We start from the raw sequence: 16,626 nt of genomic DNA, 5'->3' as shown, positions 1-16,626 counted from the left end.
GGGGGGTGAGACTTGCATAATACATACTAATTAGCATAATTATTTGTTCACTGAGAAATCAGATTTCCTCTGTATGGCAGTATCATTTGATTTCCTGAATCTTCTTACTGACTTTAATCAAGAAACCATTTATAGATTTCAAGATCATGTAGAAGTTCAGTGACGATAGCACTGCTCATAAACATTTTTTTTTATTTCATGTACTTTCCTTATTAGGGCTACATCTTGATTTTCTCGACCAAAGTCGATGTAATTTGGTATGTATATTGCAGATACTATAAGTTAAGATTAGTGAAAGTCGATTAGCATTTTAGATCACCCAATAACTAATTTGCATACTCAAAGAACTTTCCTAATGAGGGACAGGAAACTGGACGCACGGTCAACTTAATTGAAGACCAAAGCTGATGAAATGCGATATGTTGATGATATCAGAGTAGTGGCAGATAATAAACATTTGCACGTCGGCTATTTCTAATTTGCATGTTTAAAGACCTTTACCAATTAGTGAATTATGACTGGAAGGACTTGGCCAAAGAAGAGAATTTGCATATTTGATGAGCTTTCATACTTTGGCATATAAAAATTCAATAACCTGACCAAAGTCTGCTCAAACATGTCGATTTTAACAATTTTAACAATTTTAATGAAGTAGCGAATTCATGGCAGGAATGTCGGAGAAAAGTATCGATTTGGAGACAACTACAAAATATATGCATCTACTGAAACACGGGAGCACTTCTGGTTTAGGGTTGCTTGTTTGGATTGTCACGCATGTTATTTGGCATGTCAAGCCGGGGATGCAATGCGCGTGAGTGATACCCAATCGTGTTGTGAACAGCTTGTTGTTCAAAATGAAGTCAACTGTTCAAACATCAAACAGTGTTGTAATTAAAAGCAATTAAACATGTTCGGGGGGAGATGTTCAAATCACAACTTTGCAATCGTATTTTTTACTAGGCTTCCAAACGTTTTGTTCAGTAGTGGGGGTTCTGGTCGAAAATCACAATTTTCGCGTTGCGATGTCCAATGTTTTAATTATCTACAGGCCTGTCGATTTTTCCCTAAATATTTTGTAAGAGTAACTGCACTGGTTAGCAAGAGCTGGTGCCTGCACCAATTGTACGAAGTTATGTATACTTTTGCATATGCGATTGTCATGGAACCATGATATTTTATTAAAATTATTTCAAAAAAAGGCAGTTTAAACTTTTGCGTTCGCTCCAAACATCGAAAAATTAGTTTTAAATGAACAAATGGTACTTGGTCATTAAATTTAGAGGCCACAATACTGGATCAAAAGGTTAATTTTGGTAACATTTCGTGTCAGGTGTCTTATTTTTGATGCCATTTCCACATTTTTCAGCCGAGTGTCGATTGTGACCCCTCATTTTAAAGCTTAAGCTTACATGCTGTCCCCTCAAACTGTGTGACTTCTTATAATGGAACATTCCACATCAGCCTTGGGAGACAAGTTGGCACTTTTGTGTTTGGCCCGGCTCATTAGCAAAATGGCGGCCATGCTTATCAGTGGGGCAGTGTGTGGATTCGAGGCCAGTTTTCAAACTTTGTGAAGTCATTACTCAATCTTGGCTAAAATGTTTTGGATTAAACTTTTGACAGGTTATAGTATATTTACTATAGAAAGTCATGAGCTATTTATTTCTTTGTTATTTTATTTGATCATACTCAAAATACGGACAAATAAAAGTGATACAATTGTGTTTTTTGAACACATTTGTCACGTCACTGACCAGAGCTATTAGTCTCATCCTGAATGAGATTGTTCAAACAGGAGGAAACGCTTACATAATTTCCATTGGTCTTTTTACATGACTGTGCTTACAGAGAGGAGATCCAGTTAATGAATAACGGATAGACTGAATCCTATTGTGGGGCCTGAGTGTGTACGGAGAGCCAAGGAGAGCCCAAGGTGTTCGTGTCAATACCAGATTATCATCGACTGGATTACCGCCACCAGTGGTTGGAATACAAAATCCCCAGGGAGGATTGTCTGGAAGAGCTCTGTGTGTAAAGTAGCTTTCCTACTGGATAGACTGTCATCGTCATAGCAACAGGACGGACTCTAGACTGCCACCCAAGGCATTGGCCATTGTACGACTATATGAACCTCAGCTAAGCACAGGGGGCTGTCTACATGTCCGTCCCCAGGGGTGGGTAGGTGTTTCGTTATATCGCTAATAAAGATATATTCTACCAACCTTTGGTGTTTCGGTCTTAACTTAGCACTGCCCTTGACAATCTTGCGTATACGTTTTATCAACATGCTGCGTCTATTATCTGATGAGTTTGAGTGCCTCATTAGTCAAAGTAATCAAGGGTAAATTACTAATCTGTGGACGCTCTCACCAGATTATCACCGGATTAAATTTGACACAGTCAATAACGAACGCACCAGCAAGTCTTCAGTTATACCTTGCTGGTGCGTTCGTTATTGACTTTGTCATATTTAATCCGGTGATAATCTGGTGAGAGCGTCTACAGATTAGTAATTTACCCTTGATTACTTTGGCTAATTAGGCACTCAAACTCATCAGATAATAGACGCAGCATGTTGATAAAACGTATACGCAAGATTGTCAAGGGCAGTGCTAAGTTAAGACCGAACACCAAAGGTTGGTAGAATATATCTTTACTAGCGATATAACGAACGGACATGTAGACAGCCCCCTGTGAGCTAAGTGAATGGATCCTACGAAAAAAGCCATTGCATAATCACCTTCAACTTAATATAGTGGATGAACTTTAATTGTTTGCCTGGAAATCCGTTTCCAGTAACAAGACTATCAGTCTAATCAATGTAATCCAGTGTATTATTTTTTAGTTTCTTTATTATTTATTAAGTAGTAGAATTATCAGTTGTAGTGAAATAAACCTGATTATAAACTGCAACGCAAATTTCCTTTGTTGTTTGGATAATATGTACTATGGTCCGTATTTAGTCGGCTGGCTAAGTTAAATGACAGTCGAATTATCCGGGTTATATATATATATATATATATATATATATATATATATATATATATATATATATATATATATATATATATATATATATATATATATATATATATCTCGAAGTATACAGATGTCCTCGTGGGAAATTACAGTGCTCGATGCTAAAGCAGAGCGTTATAAATAAATAAATAAATTTATTTATTATACACCTACTGCCGTAACCTATGGGAGTTTGACCGTCCAATAACTTTCCGTATTTTGTATAGTACGCGGAGTCCCGAATACGGGAGACGCGCGACGCGCTTGTTTGACCTTTGACCTAGCGATTATCGGATGTAAACAAACTATATTACGGTGAGTTATAGACATAATAACAACTTCCACCAAAATGTATTCGTAGTATAAGGTTTAAAACACGCTAAACACAAAACTGAGTCTAAATGCAGTTGATTTTTATTTTAAAAAACTAATTAAATTGAAAACATTCAGCGACGTTCGCTTGTAGGCCACTGCTCTGGAAATTAATTGGCTTCGAGCCAATGCAACAATCGCGCGCGTTCCACTCATATCGCGAGTGCCGCATCCCTCAAAATTTACCATAGAATTAGTTTATACGGACGATTAATGGAGGGAGGTGTATAATAGTAGGGTTATACACAAAATACGGCCCTGTATGGACTCGGGCTCAGTGAGTGACGTATTGGACTCGCCTTCGGCTCGTCCAATAGGTCACTCACTGAGCCCTCGTCCATACAGGGCCGTATTTTGTGAATAACCCTATATTATTTATTAATTTGTATATTTAAATTTATGTATATATATATATATATATATATATATATATATATATATATATATATATACATATATATATATATATATATATATATATATATATATATATATATATATATATATATATATATATATATATATATATATATATAAATGGCAAAAATTGATAACATGATAACAAGTAGAAATTCGACCTCAGAGCGAAGTGTTTACTGATGACACATGACACACAGTAACTAAAGTCAGGTCGAAGATCACACAGTATTCGAGAATTCCAATAAAATATCGTGATTTGTATCATCAGAGATTCCTCGATGAAGTCTACCATGTCTCCTATGTGTACAAAAATTCCTAGAATAGTTTTGGAAATTCTGAAAACGTACACACCATTCTTCTCAATTCCCATTTTAAATGAGTTAGAAACTACGCTTGATTGAGAGAGGAGATAACACTTTCGTAAAATTTTCCGTTGAAGGGAGCGTTCAGTTATTATGGCCTAGCTGGGTGGGCCGGCAAATTCTTCCTACGCATCAGTCAAAATTGATGACCCCCCCTTTTAAGATGACAAAAATTTCATAACCCCCCCCCCCCATTGCTTGAGTAAAGCTTCACACACAAACACCTCGGGGGGGTATGGAGAGATAGAATCCAAAAAAAAGATCTTAGACTTTTTCAAATGACCTTCCTTAGGATTCTCAGAAAGTAGATTAGTGAAATCATTTAAGAAGTTCCATGGTAGATACGGAAACGTTGTATCCAATTATAACCTGTCTGTTTCTCAAATGATGAGTGACAGCATACCAAATATTGACTCACAAAAGTAATTTGGTGAATTCACCAAATAACAATGGATTTGTCACTTTGGGTCAATCTTGACGGGTGCGGCTAGCTGGCAGGGTATGCTTACCCATTCCGGACACCTGGTACCACCACTATTTCGTTGTTCAAGATGACCTCATAGCCTTTGTCATTTTCGATATATTCCTTGGACCTGGTAAATTTCATAGTTGCCTTGAATGATAATGATTATTGGGCCTGATTTGATGTCTATTACAAACTCACAAGGTGTTAATGCTTGCTATAATTTTGAAATTACCTTATACATCATATGGTAATGTATGAGGAAATTATGAAATACTTTTTAAATGCAAAACTATATCTATGCATTTGTAGATATTTGATAATTTACATAAATGTACTTAAATGAAATAGGGTTGTTACAACTGGCACGTGGACAAAAAGTTTGACCTTAGAATTTCACCAAAAATGTTCCTCCACTATACATGGGAGGCAATGATAAAATTGTGAATATTTTTTTTCCAATGAAAAACTTGCTATACTTGTGCATATACAGACGTTCAATAATTAACATTATTGTACTTGATCAGAATATGATGGTTAAAGGTGCATATTATGTGTAAAAGAAATCTGATTATGGAATTTCACTGAAAATGTTCATCCACTATACATGGGAGTCTATGAGGAAAGTATGAATAATTTTTTTCCAATACAAAAATAGGTAAACCTGTGTATTTATATACTCTCTGTTATTAATATTAATGTCTTGATTAGACTAGGGTGGTAAGAAATTGATGTGTTCGCCAGAAATTGGATTTTGGAATTTTACCAAAATGTATGTTTTGGAATTTCACTGAAATGTTGATTAACAATATATTGGAGTCTATGAGAAAACTATGAATAATTGTTTTACAATGCTAGACTAAATTAATTTGTGCTTTTATAGGTGTTTTGATAATTGATACAAAAGTACTTGATTCAAATAGGGTATTTGAAAGTTCAGATGATTATGATATTGGAATTTCACCTAAAAGTATCATTTCACTTTTCATGGTACTAGTAGTCTACAGGTAACTGTTAAATAATTTCCCTGACAAAACTTGCTATATCTCTAATATGTAAGAAATAGGAATTGTTCATTGCCCTCAGTGAGCTCGATTTACAATAAGACAAGCCTCAGAGTTGCCAAGTCAAGATGTTCACGTGACAGATAATTATACTTTTGTTCAGATTTACAGTTGAATAACTTCAGAGAATGAAATCATGCAACGCATCATTTTTATCTCCCAGAATATTTCTGAACGCTGGCAGTGATACTGCTTTTTGACGGGACGGATACTTATGAAAATTGAGTAACCCCCCCCCCCATGAGCTGTTTGAAAAATACATGACCCCCCCCCCCTTTGCAGTTTTCAAATTTGAGGTGACACCCCCCCCCCCTGGATTTTGCAGGCCCACACCCGGCCATAATAACTGAACGCTCCCTTAGGGAGTCTATTCGTATTATTTAATTATAACGGTTTGATCAAGCCAAGCAAATAAGGAAAGTCGGGAGACCAGTGCACCTGTTTCATGAAACAACAGGATATTGATTTTTTTCCAAGTACAAAGGAGAAGAAAAATTACATGCTGACTTTTCTCAGAGAAAAACCTTTTCAGAATGTTATAAGTTGCTTCTGAAAGCATGGCATTTGTAGTACCTGCAGAATGCGACTTTTGCGGCTAAGTTTCTTTGAAATTTATAGAGAAATATCTAAACGTGCTTTAATAGATATAATTAATCAATTATCTGCCATTATCGCTCTCATGCAGAACTGAAAAGAGTGATATGAAAACCAACGTCGTTGGTTTTCTCGAGGGTCTATTGTACATAGTACAAATCAAAAAGAATTGATTCTGGAAAAGTCACGTGTTCATTATATCCTCCTTTGGTATGTCACTTGCATATATCGTAATACTCAACATGGCTACCACTTTTGTAGTTGTCTTCTTCCAGTAACTTTGCCAGTACTTTGCACGTTGATTCCACCGTTAGAAAACTCCTCTTTTCTTTCATGTCAGCATACTCTTTCCTGGTATCCGGGTCACCGATGTTTTCCGTCCACTCCGAATACATGTCCGTGTCTACAGGGCCAGGGCCGTAGTTCAACACGCGAACATCTGGCTCTTCGAGGGCTACGACTCCGAACAGCATATCTCTGGCGGCTTTCGCCGAGGCAAACGCTGACAAATAGGGCACCGGCTTACACGCGTACGCCGATGATATGTTGACGACCGTGCGTCTGGGGACTGAATTCTTCGGGAACATTTCCATGAATTTCGAGGTCAAGGTGATCACTGAGGTGAGGTTGAAACCGAAATACTCCTGCAGCTCGTCGGGGTCGTCAAAGTAGCGAGCCTTTTTCGTGATGTCACCAAGTGACCCTGCATTGTGAAACAGCATGGCATGTGAGAACGTACCAGACGGTGGAATATCAGTGAAGAAGCCGGAGAGAGTTGTCGACAGGGTCTCCATATTACCCAGATCGCCTGTAACAGTTCGCACCTCGATTCCACTTCCACGCCGAGCGGCGACCAGCCTTTTCGTCTCCTGTAGTCCAGCTTCAGACCGGGCCGTCAATACAAGGAGTGAATTGTCGCCCACCTTGTCTGCGAGCTGGAGAGCAATTCCACGGCCGATACCCCGACTGGCCCCGGTAATCAGACAGAAACACGGTACGTCCGAACACTGCATGGTATTCGTGTTGTTGAGGGTAGGGCACAGGGGCTGTCTACATGTCCGTCCCCAGGGGTGGTAGGTGTTTCGTTATATCGCTAATAAGATATATTCTACAACCTTTGGTGTTTCGGTCTTAACTTAGCGCTGCCCTTGACAATCTTGCGTATACGTTTTATCACATGCTGCGTCTATTATCTGATGAGTTTGAGTGCCTCATTAGTCAAGTAATCAAGGGTAACTTACTAATCTGTAGACGCTCTCACCAGATTATCACCGGATTAAATTTGACACAGTCATTAACGAACGCACCAGCAAGGTATAATCTTCAGTTATACCTTGCTGGTGCGTTCGTTATTGACTTTGTCAAATTTAATCCGGTGATAATCTGGTGAGAGCGTCCACAGATTAGTAATTTACCCTTGATTACTTTGGCTAATTAGGCACTCAAACTCATCAGATAATAGACGCAGCATGTTGATAAAACGTATACGCAAGATTGTCAAGGGCAGTGCTAAGTTAAGACCGAAACACCAAAGGTTGGTAGAATATATCTTTACTAGCGATATAACGAACGGACATGTAGACAGCCCCCTGTGGGTAGGGCTGCAATGCGAAACGAGGAGTCAAGTCCATGACCTGATGACGTAATTGCATCCACGTGACCGCTATCAGACGTCATGCGATAGCTCGACAAAAGGCCCGTCAACGCGGCACAAATGCATGGCACGTCACTGGCTTGTCAGCTTTTTTGCTCACGTGTTTACACACGTGAGCATATGTCGCAGCGATGTCTGTCTGTCTGTCTGTCTGTCTGCCTGTCCGTCTGTCTGTCTGTCTGTCTGTCTGTCTGTCTGTTGGTCCGATATCTCAAAAACGGCTTATCAGATCAGAATCAAATCTGGTACATATATTCAGTTAGCAAATGGCAAGAACTGATTAGTTTTTTGGTGGGTGTAGCTTGCATACTTTTTGCTCATTTGCATAATTAATGATTTTAGAAAAAACGGATATATATTAAAACGACTACACACAATTTGATGAGATTTGCTACAAATGTTGATCACACCAAGATATATCAGCAGTGGGAACCATTAAGGGGTGACATGAAAGATAAATGATAATTTGCATATTTAATGAACTTTCCTAGCTAGAGATATATGTCTGATTTGACTTGATCAAAATTAACCAAACTTGGTATGTATATTAAAGATACTATGATTTAACATTATTGAAAGTCATTAAGCCTTTTAATTTCAGCCAATTCCAATTTGCATATTTCATGAACTTTGTTAATTAGGAATATATATTTTAAATGACTGGACCAAAGTTGATGAAACTTGCTACATGTATTGAAACATTTTTGAAAGTCATTAAACATTTTTACTTCAGCCAATTCCGATTTTGCATATTTAATGAACTTTCCCAATTAGGGATATATATCTGAATTAACTTGATTGTAGTTGTTGAAACTTGCTATATACATCAAAGATACTGTGATATAACATTATTGAAAGTCAAAAGACATTTTTACTTCAGCCAAAACCTAATTTTAATATTAAATGAATTTTAATAATTAGGGATATTTATCTGAATTGACTTGATCAAAATTGATTACTATGTACATTAAAGACACTATAATACAATATTATTGAAAGTCATTAAGCATTTTCTCTTCAGCCAATTCCTAATTTGCATATTTAATGATCTTTCCTAATTAGAGATATATGTCTGAATTGACTTGACCAAAGTTGACAAAATTTGCTACACATATTGCAGATACCATGATACAATATTATTGACAATCATTAAGCATTTTTACTTAAGCCAATTCCTAATTTACATATTTAATGAACTTTGCTTATTAGGGATATATACTGGGATTTACTTGATCAAAGTTGGCAAAACATGCTATGTACATTGATGATTATACCAGGTACTAGGTCAAAACAATATCGAAAGTCATTTCACATTTTTATGTCAGCTAATTTATAATTTGCATATCTAATGAGCTTTCACAGCTCGGCATATATGGCTTGAAGGACTTGGCCAACGGTAATTACACTTGCTATATAAAGTGGTGATACAATAAGAGCAGTCAAATAACTTTAATATTTTTATTTCAGCTAATTACATATTTGTATACTTCATGACCTTTTAGAATTAATCGGCGGTGATTATTGTTCATTATGTTGATCATAATAATTTCAATGAAGTTGCAAACATGTGGCAAAGCTTCAAATTTACACATAACTTCAATATATAATGAAACACGTGAGCATTTTCAGTTCATATCTCGTTACCTTCCATTTCTATGTTGCCCGAATTAAGTAGTTTCGATCGCCCTTCTTTTTTTTGAAGCAAAGTAAAATTTATTCACAAAGAGTGACTTTGATGGTAGATATGTTTACCATCAACACAAAGCGTCAAGTGTACATAACTGTCAATAAATAAAGCAAACGAAAAATGTACAAAGGATTGAATTATAACAAAGTTCATAGTGCAGTTTAACCGGGGAGGGGGGTTGAGGACAAACACAGTTAGTTTCGTTTACCGTGCGCATGTTTTAATTATCCACGACCCCTTACCACGCACGCTAAAGTCTCACCGACCCGAAGATATACTGTAAATTTAGCTGCATCATGATGATCTTCTTTACTCAATATTACACAACATTGCAAAGGGTGTCTTATCTGTTACGTAGGTGTGTTAGTTTTTGAACTTGAATTATCTGTTGCAATTTATTCGTTCACTGTATCATCCGACTCTGTCGAAAAAATATCAACTTCATCTTCTCAAAATACTTGATATGAGTTGAATGTCGTATCTCTCCGAAGTTTCCCTTTCTCATCGTGTCTTTGACAAATCTTCTTGATGCGGTAGTTTAAAGATCCATTAGCTGTAACTTTGGTCATTTTTTATTTTGTTTGTTCTGTGTATCATCTGCAGTTTCTGGTTTGAATCCCTGAACCATGGAGAAATTCCTAATATTTAGCTCATAAATATACCCTATGTGAGTATAATCTGCATTGTTATTGTTTAAATTTTGTATTCAGGTCCGGACTAGAATACATTTATCAACAATAACAATGGTCGTTTCACATATACAGGCCGTGTTGGCAAGCAGGATACCGGGCATTGGTCATGATGATCGGATTATAGTAAAATTCTGTAGTTGATACATTGAAACAGAGTAGTGAAAAATTTGTCAAAAGTTACAGCTAATGTCCCTTTAAGTGGCGTCAGTTCTGTCTGTTCATATCGTCTTTTAATCGGAGATACAACTGTTGTCTCGGCCAACATTTTATCAGGGTCGAAATTATCTAACATTATACTAGGACCTTCGATTGGGTCAAGATAATCTGTGTTCTTTGTTGACTCCTCCGAGTTCTTCAAATGATTTGTTGAATTTGCTGATATGTCGCTTTTTTCCTCTTTTCCACTTTTCCCGCCTTTTCGCGGCATCTTTCTTGTCGTTTCCTTTTATAGCTTCTAACCTTTCCACCGAAGTTTGCTTTGGTAACTACAGTTTCCTGTCACTTGCTGAGACCGTTGCTTCCATTGTGATCATTGCGTGGTTTTGTCAGTTTGTCTGCATCATTCGTGGTTCTTGCTCGTTGTGGGTGTGTCACCATGGTTTCTTTGTCGGTAGTCTTTTCGTAGATGTCCCTTTTTACCGCACGTTGTCATGTTTTTGCCTGTGTACTGTTTTGTCCACTATGGCCTGGAATATGACAGATATAATAGATGATTGGCGTATTTACCGTTGCCGGTTGATCCTGACTGACGCTTACGACTGAACCTTCAAGCTGATCGAATCTAACTTGCTTCGGAATATCTCTCCTTATCTGCATCCTTACTACCAATTTACCACTTTCGTCTATTTCATATTGCTTGGTTGCATCTCCGTCCACTTCTCCGAAGATGGTGAGAAATTCAATGATGGGTTGAACTTCCATTTCTGTATTCTAGTTACCTGAGACTACTTTCTTGGTATCAGAACCCAGATCGTCAGGATATAGCTTATCTCCGTTATCAACTGTTATTCCGTTCTCCAACAACGCCTCCTTTTATCGTGACTGAGTGACTCTTTATATTTGCTATGTAACATGTGCATTGACAATACATGTCGAGCTTGATGCAAAACGCGGATTCTAGAGCGGACCAATCACCGTTGAGTTAAATGGACCAATCAGGTTACATTACGTTAGTCAGTTTAGGACCAATCAGAGTGAAGCTGTAATCTTTGTAGCAATTTTCTGATGTTGTTTTGGCTACAATTTTTCCCGCCTGAGGGGCACTGTAGTTTTAGAGATTCGAGTTTGACTTTGGGGAGTTCAGAGTTCCAGTGTTGTCTGTCGTTTTTCTATGCAATAAAACCTAAGTGGTTTTCTATGCTTTACTTCTAACTGCAGGTGTCCGAGACTCGTGACTGCCATCAAAGAACCTGCTTCATCACTTCCCACACCTTTTCTTCAAGACTTTTCAAAGTAACGAACCATATTCTGGGTTCCCCACCAATTACCCCTTGACAGAGGCCGGCTATTTTTCCGTCTCCTTATTTCCTTGCTTACCATTTCCAATACTTGATCTCTTGTCACCCACATAGAGTTTTGAACTTGAACTTAACAGTTCTTCTTGGGCGAAACTTGAGTATCGCCAGATTTTGTATTTTAGCCACAACTTCATCCAAGTCAGCCCAGTCTGCTGTTTTTTCACTTCTGCTGTTCTCCGGTTTGGTGGTCGATTGGTCAGTTTCCATCACAGTTTCCAACACATTCGTCGACATACTGTTAAGGCCCCCAAAAAAGCTGTTCAACGGGCGGGATGACTTGAAAGTTGGTAGGTTGGTCGGATTTTTTTTTTGATTTTTTTAGGGGGTTTCTTAAACAGAACATATAATATAAACACTTTTGTGTGTTTCATGCTTTTTCTTAGTCACATAACATATGCTGGATATGTTGTTTAGTACGTTCATGATTTTTTCAATTTTTTGTTGACATGGTTGGTTGTCTCACAACAGCTTCTTTGCCTTCACTTCTGCAGTTCAATCTACAGGTTCCGCCAACTGGTAATTTCATGATTTTCTCAAAATCATCACAAAACCTGTTTTGAAAGCTGATATACCGATTTTTGTTATTTTTGACCCTGACCTAAAATTTGGAGGGGAAAGTGAAAACTGTTCGTAACTGCCCTCCCATTGGTATACATTGAAAATGTGCCCTCCCACTGAATTTTGATGCCCACTGCCCTCCGGTATCTACAGTCTGCCCGCTCCCCACTCCCCACAACAATTCAAGCTCCCCGCTGCCCTCTCCCCACTACTGAATTCCCCATTGCTAACTAGATGCCCACTAGGCAACCCAGATCAACACAAACCATGCAAGCAGTTAGCAGTATACCTTGGAACATTGCTCCCCTCTAAGTTAGGTTCTATTAAGCACGCCGCTTTCCCCTCCCTTTACGTATTTTCCGGTGCCCACTGTCAAAATGTTCTCCCCGCCCGCTGAAAGTAATGAAATTTCTTTCTTCCCCGCCCACAGTAAATATCAATATTTTCTCCCCGCCCGCTGATTAGTTTTGAAATCTGCCCGCCCGCTGAAAACTTCGCACAAACACCTTTTTGCACGAACAGCTTCGTTGGTGGCACCTGAATCTAACGGAGCTAATTTCTGTGTTGGTGCCACCAGCCATATGAGCACGGTGCATTCCAACCAAACTCGCGACTCAGAAACTGACGGGTCAGCCCTGGGGATGTCCGGGGTGACGTCGTCGAGCGAGGGAGCAAAATTAGACCATTCGTCCTGTGTCCAAGTCAAACAAATGTCACAAGGTTGACTCCTTGTGCATTCTCGACAACAGAAACACAAATCATGTCCGTCCTGCAGTGAGAACTGCTGCTTACAATCACACGTTCGATAGGAGAAAGCCATGACGAAAATCGGAACAAGTGATGACTCAAAGAACAATAAAGAATTTTCAAGGAACACTGAAAATAGGAACACTAGAAAATATAGACTGTACAACAACTCGGACGTGAAATAAACGCCGGTGAAACAATACAGTACAGAGTGTCTAAGCTATACGGAACACGTGGCGTAATAGTTTATTTTCCATGGCGTATTAACCCTGCCCTTCACCTTGACCAAATGTTTGTGATGCGCTTCCACCTTTACTCTTCAAATCATTGCCTGTATCAATCTCACTCAAGTCAATGTCATCGAAAATGAGAAGGTAATTCATCTTACAGGCGGATGTTCACTGAATAAAATCTCCGCGTTTCTTCAGATTCGTAAAGATTTCGGGAAAAAAAAAGAAAAATGTGGAGTGGTCCAAATATGGGTCGGTCGGGCCCGTTGAACAGATATTTTTTTTTCTCGCCTAAGGGGCAATTTTCTTTCCCTTTGTGGAGACAGGGCTCGTCAGCGCGACATGCCATGCCTCTCTCCCCTGTCACACAGCTCTTCGATTGCCCTTTTTTTTTTTAAAAAAAGATAAATTTATTTCAACAAAGTCGAAAATAAAACAAATCTACATAACTGTGAATGTGGCAAAATTACGATGAAATTTTTCTGGAAAAATACCCCAAAAATCAGTCATTTAACTAAAAGATCATCATATAAATGCATTCAGGATGCATTCTTCTCCTTCAAGTCTTACAAGGCTTGAAAACTGTGATAAAATCCTCAGCTTAGTTCATCAAATTATAAATGACATACTGATTACCTTCGTTTTTTTCGTTTTTTTTCTCAACAGCACCCATAGTGGGCGCCCTCTAGAGTGTCAACATAATATACGGGTATGTGTCCACCATCGGGGCAAAGGCGTGGAGGGGGCTGTTTGAAGCATATCAAGGAGAGAGGATGAAATCGATAAAGATTTGAAAATACTGCATTGAAAATTGAATTCATATAGAATTGATGCCATAGAGTAACCCCCTCATACTATATAGTTTTGTAAAACCGTAGAGAATCTAAAGTTTGGTATTGTAGCAATAGTTTCCTCGAAGGATGAAGGCATGTATATTTGGGGTAAACACCTCAATTTTAGTATTAATGATATAATTTATTCAAGTCAAAAACTTGATACTATTTATGAAATGTAATATTTCACTTGAAAAAAGGGTATATGTAGAAGAAAAAACGACTATTTTATTTTGCATTATCTATACTCATTCTAATGTGGCACGGGTTGAAAGACCGACACTTAGCAAAATTAAAATTCCTCTTATTCAAAATGTAAGAACTTTATTGCCAAACAAAATAGTCATTTTCTTATATAGCATTTACAGAACATTATATGAAATTTCAAAAATGTGTCCGGGCCTGTACTGAGTTCACTTTTTTTTTAATCTTCTAATTTGGAGAAAAGAGAAGCCAGGAAGTCGGGTGGTTTGCATTCATTTGCATTGATTAACACTTCGTTATAACCCAACGTAGGACTGCTTGACATGCTAAAAGGTGAACCGAACAAAATATTTTAATCTTAGGATATCAATTAATTAAAATTCAATGAATATTTGCAAGAAGGTGATTTTGTGTTGGGTACAGCGCTAGCGCCCCGTTAAATCGTCGTTCATTAACACACAACTTAATAAAGATAACTGTGAAATTTATCACAATCCGTCGTACCGTTACGTACATATCACCAAATCAAATGTTTGGTTAAAGTATCTGTCTAGGACAGATATTCAGACGCTCCAACTCTCACAACTGTCTTTTGATCTAGCACTTGTGGGAGTTAAAGCTGTCGGAGAAAGAAAACGTTTTGCCGTCTTTGTTTTTCGGAAATCGAAAATTTTCTTTTTCTAAATAGAGTTAACACAGAGATGGCGGCCATTTTGATTTCCAAATATTATTAAATTTTAGCTTATATTTGTTTCTCTTGTACAAACATTTGCACGTCGGCCACTGCTCTAGATTCTGTGAGAGAAAAGTTGAAAGTGACACTGAGAAAAGTTTGAGCCAAAGTTTCTTTCATTTTCGAGGCGCATTTTACCTTAAAGCGCTGTAGATATACACTACGAAATCGGCGCAAAGTTCGATCAGTGAAATAAAGTGTCCGAAGTGTGGAACAGTCTATGTTGAAGATAGAAATGTCTCTGCTCTTTCTTTATTTGGAAATTTAGATGAGGTTCCCACCTAAGTTCATCAGTTTTGGCCGGAAAAAGTCTATGTCATTTTGTTGTTGTAATCTTTATTTCTCTCCTCACATGATTAGTTTTGGAAGAGGGCGGGAAATCTAAAACGGTGTTAAATTTTTGAATTTGCATTCCACGTTCGACAGTGGTATATACTTTTTCAGTCATTCATGTGTCTTATTCAGAGAAGACTCTTGGAAAACTTAGGATATTTTGAGATCGGTTTATTACGCATTCGCAGTTATTGAGGCTTTAAAATATTGTCTCAGCTGATATAGAATATCTGGTTGTCCCAGAGCTGAAATCTAAGACTCAGTGTTGTCAAAGTATCTTGTAAGAAAAAATATATATATATACATACATATATATATATATATATATATATACATACATATATATATATATATATATATATATATATTATATACATATATTATATATATATATAGATATATATATATATATATATATATATATATATATATATATATATATATATATATATATAATGCTAATTGTGGTGATGTGTTATACAAGAATATATCTCCTGACACGATAACTGAACAAAAAACAAAATATGCTTAAAATTATGCATCATTCGTCTATTTCACTGTTACACCATGCATTCACCATTGTCATAATAGTCGTCATCATCCTAATCATCATCATCATCATCATCATCATCATCATCATCATCATCACTATCGCCACTATCATTGCTCATTGCTATCAATATTCATGCACTGCTTATCATATGATGAGTAAAATGCCATACCGTTTTACTGCTCGCTAACCCAAATTGTGGTTTTCCCTCCTTTTTCTAAGAATAACACCCGTTTTACATCTATATCGTTTAATTTGCTGACGCCATTCGAGTAAATATCTTGATCAAATAACGCTGTTATGATTGTAATATTTTCTCCATTAAACCAATATGCCCCTTTCCCCGGTAATTTAGCAAGTCTCTTGTTTTGTTTTTTATTTGTTGCTTTTGTCTTTCATCTTGTGAGTAGCAAAATCATGGTATTTTCGAGTTCCTGTCACTCGACTTTGTTTATGGCTTCTTTATTTATTAATTTTTTAATAGTTTTATTTGTCATAGTTAATTTGTTTACAGCATTGTTATAACCCTTTTATCAAATTGTTATAATTTGATTGGTTCATAGATAATTTATTCATTCGTGTATTTATACATTTG

At 37.2% G+C, this 16,626-nt stretch overlaps 1 pseudogene; it reads right to left on the bottom strand.

The window, feature by feature from the left end:
• Positions 1-6,033: 6,033 nt before the first annotated feature.
• On the bottom strand, positions 6,034-7,306 carry LOC139129279 (sepiapterin reductase pseudogene; annotated as a pseudogene).
• Between the last annotated feature and the right edge of the window lie 9,320 nt (positions 7,307-16,626).

This window comes from Ptychodera flava, chromosome 3, assembly GCF_041260155.1.
Source record: "Ptychodera flava strain L36383 chromosome 3, AS_Pfla_20210202, whole genome shotgun sequence".
NCBI classification, from domain to species: Eukaryota; Metazoa; Hemichordata; class Enteropneusta; family Ptychoderidae; genus Ptychodera; species Ptychodera flava.
This window is presented reverse-complemented; position numbering and strand designations above follow the sequence as displayed.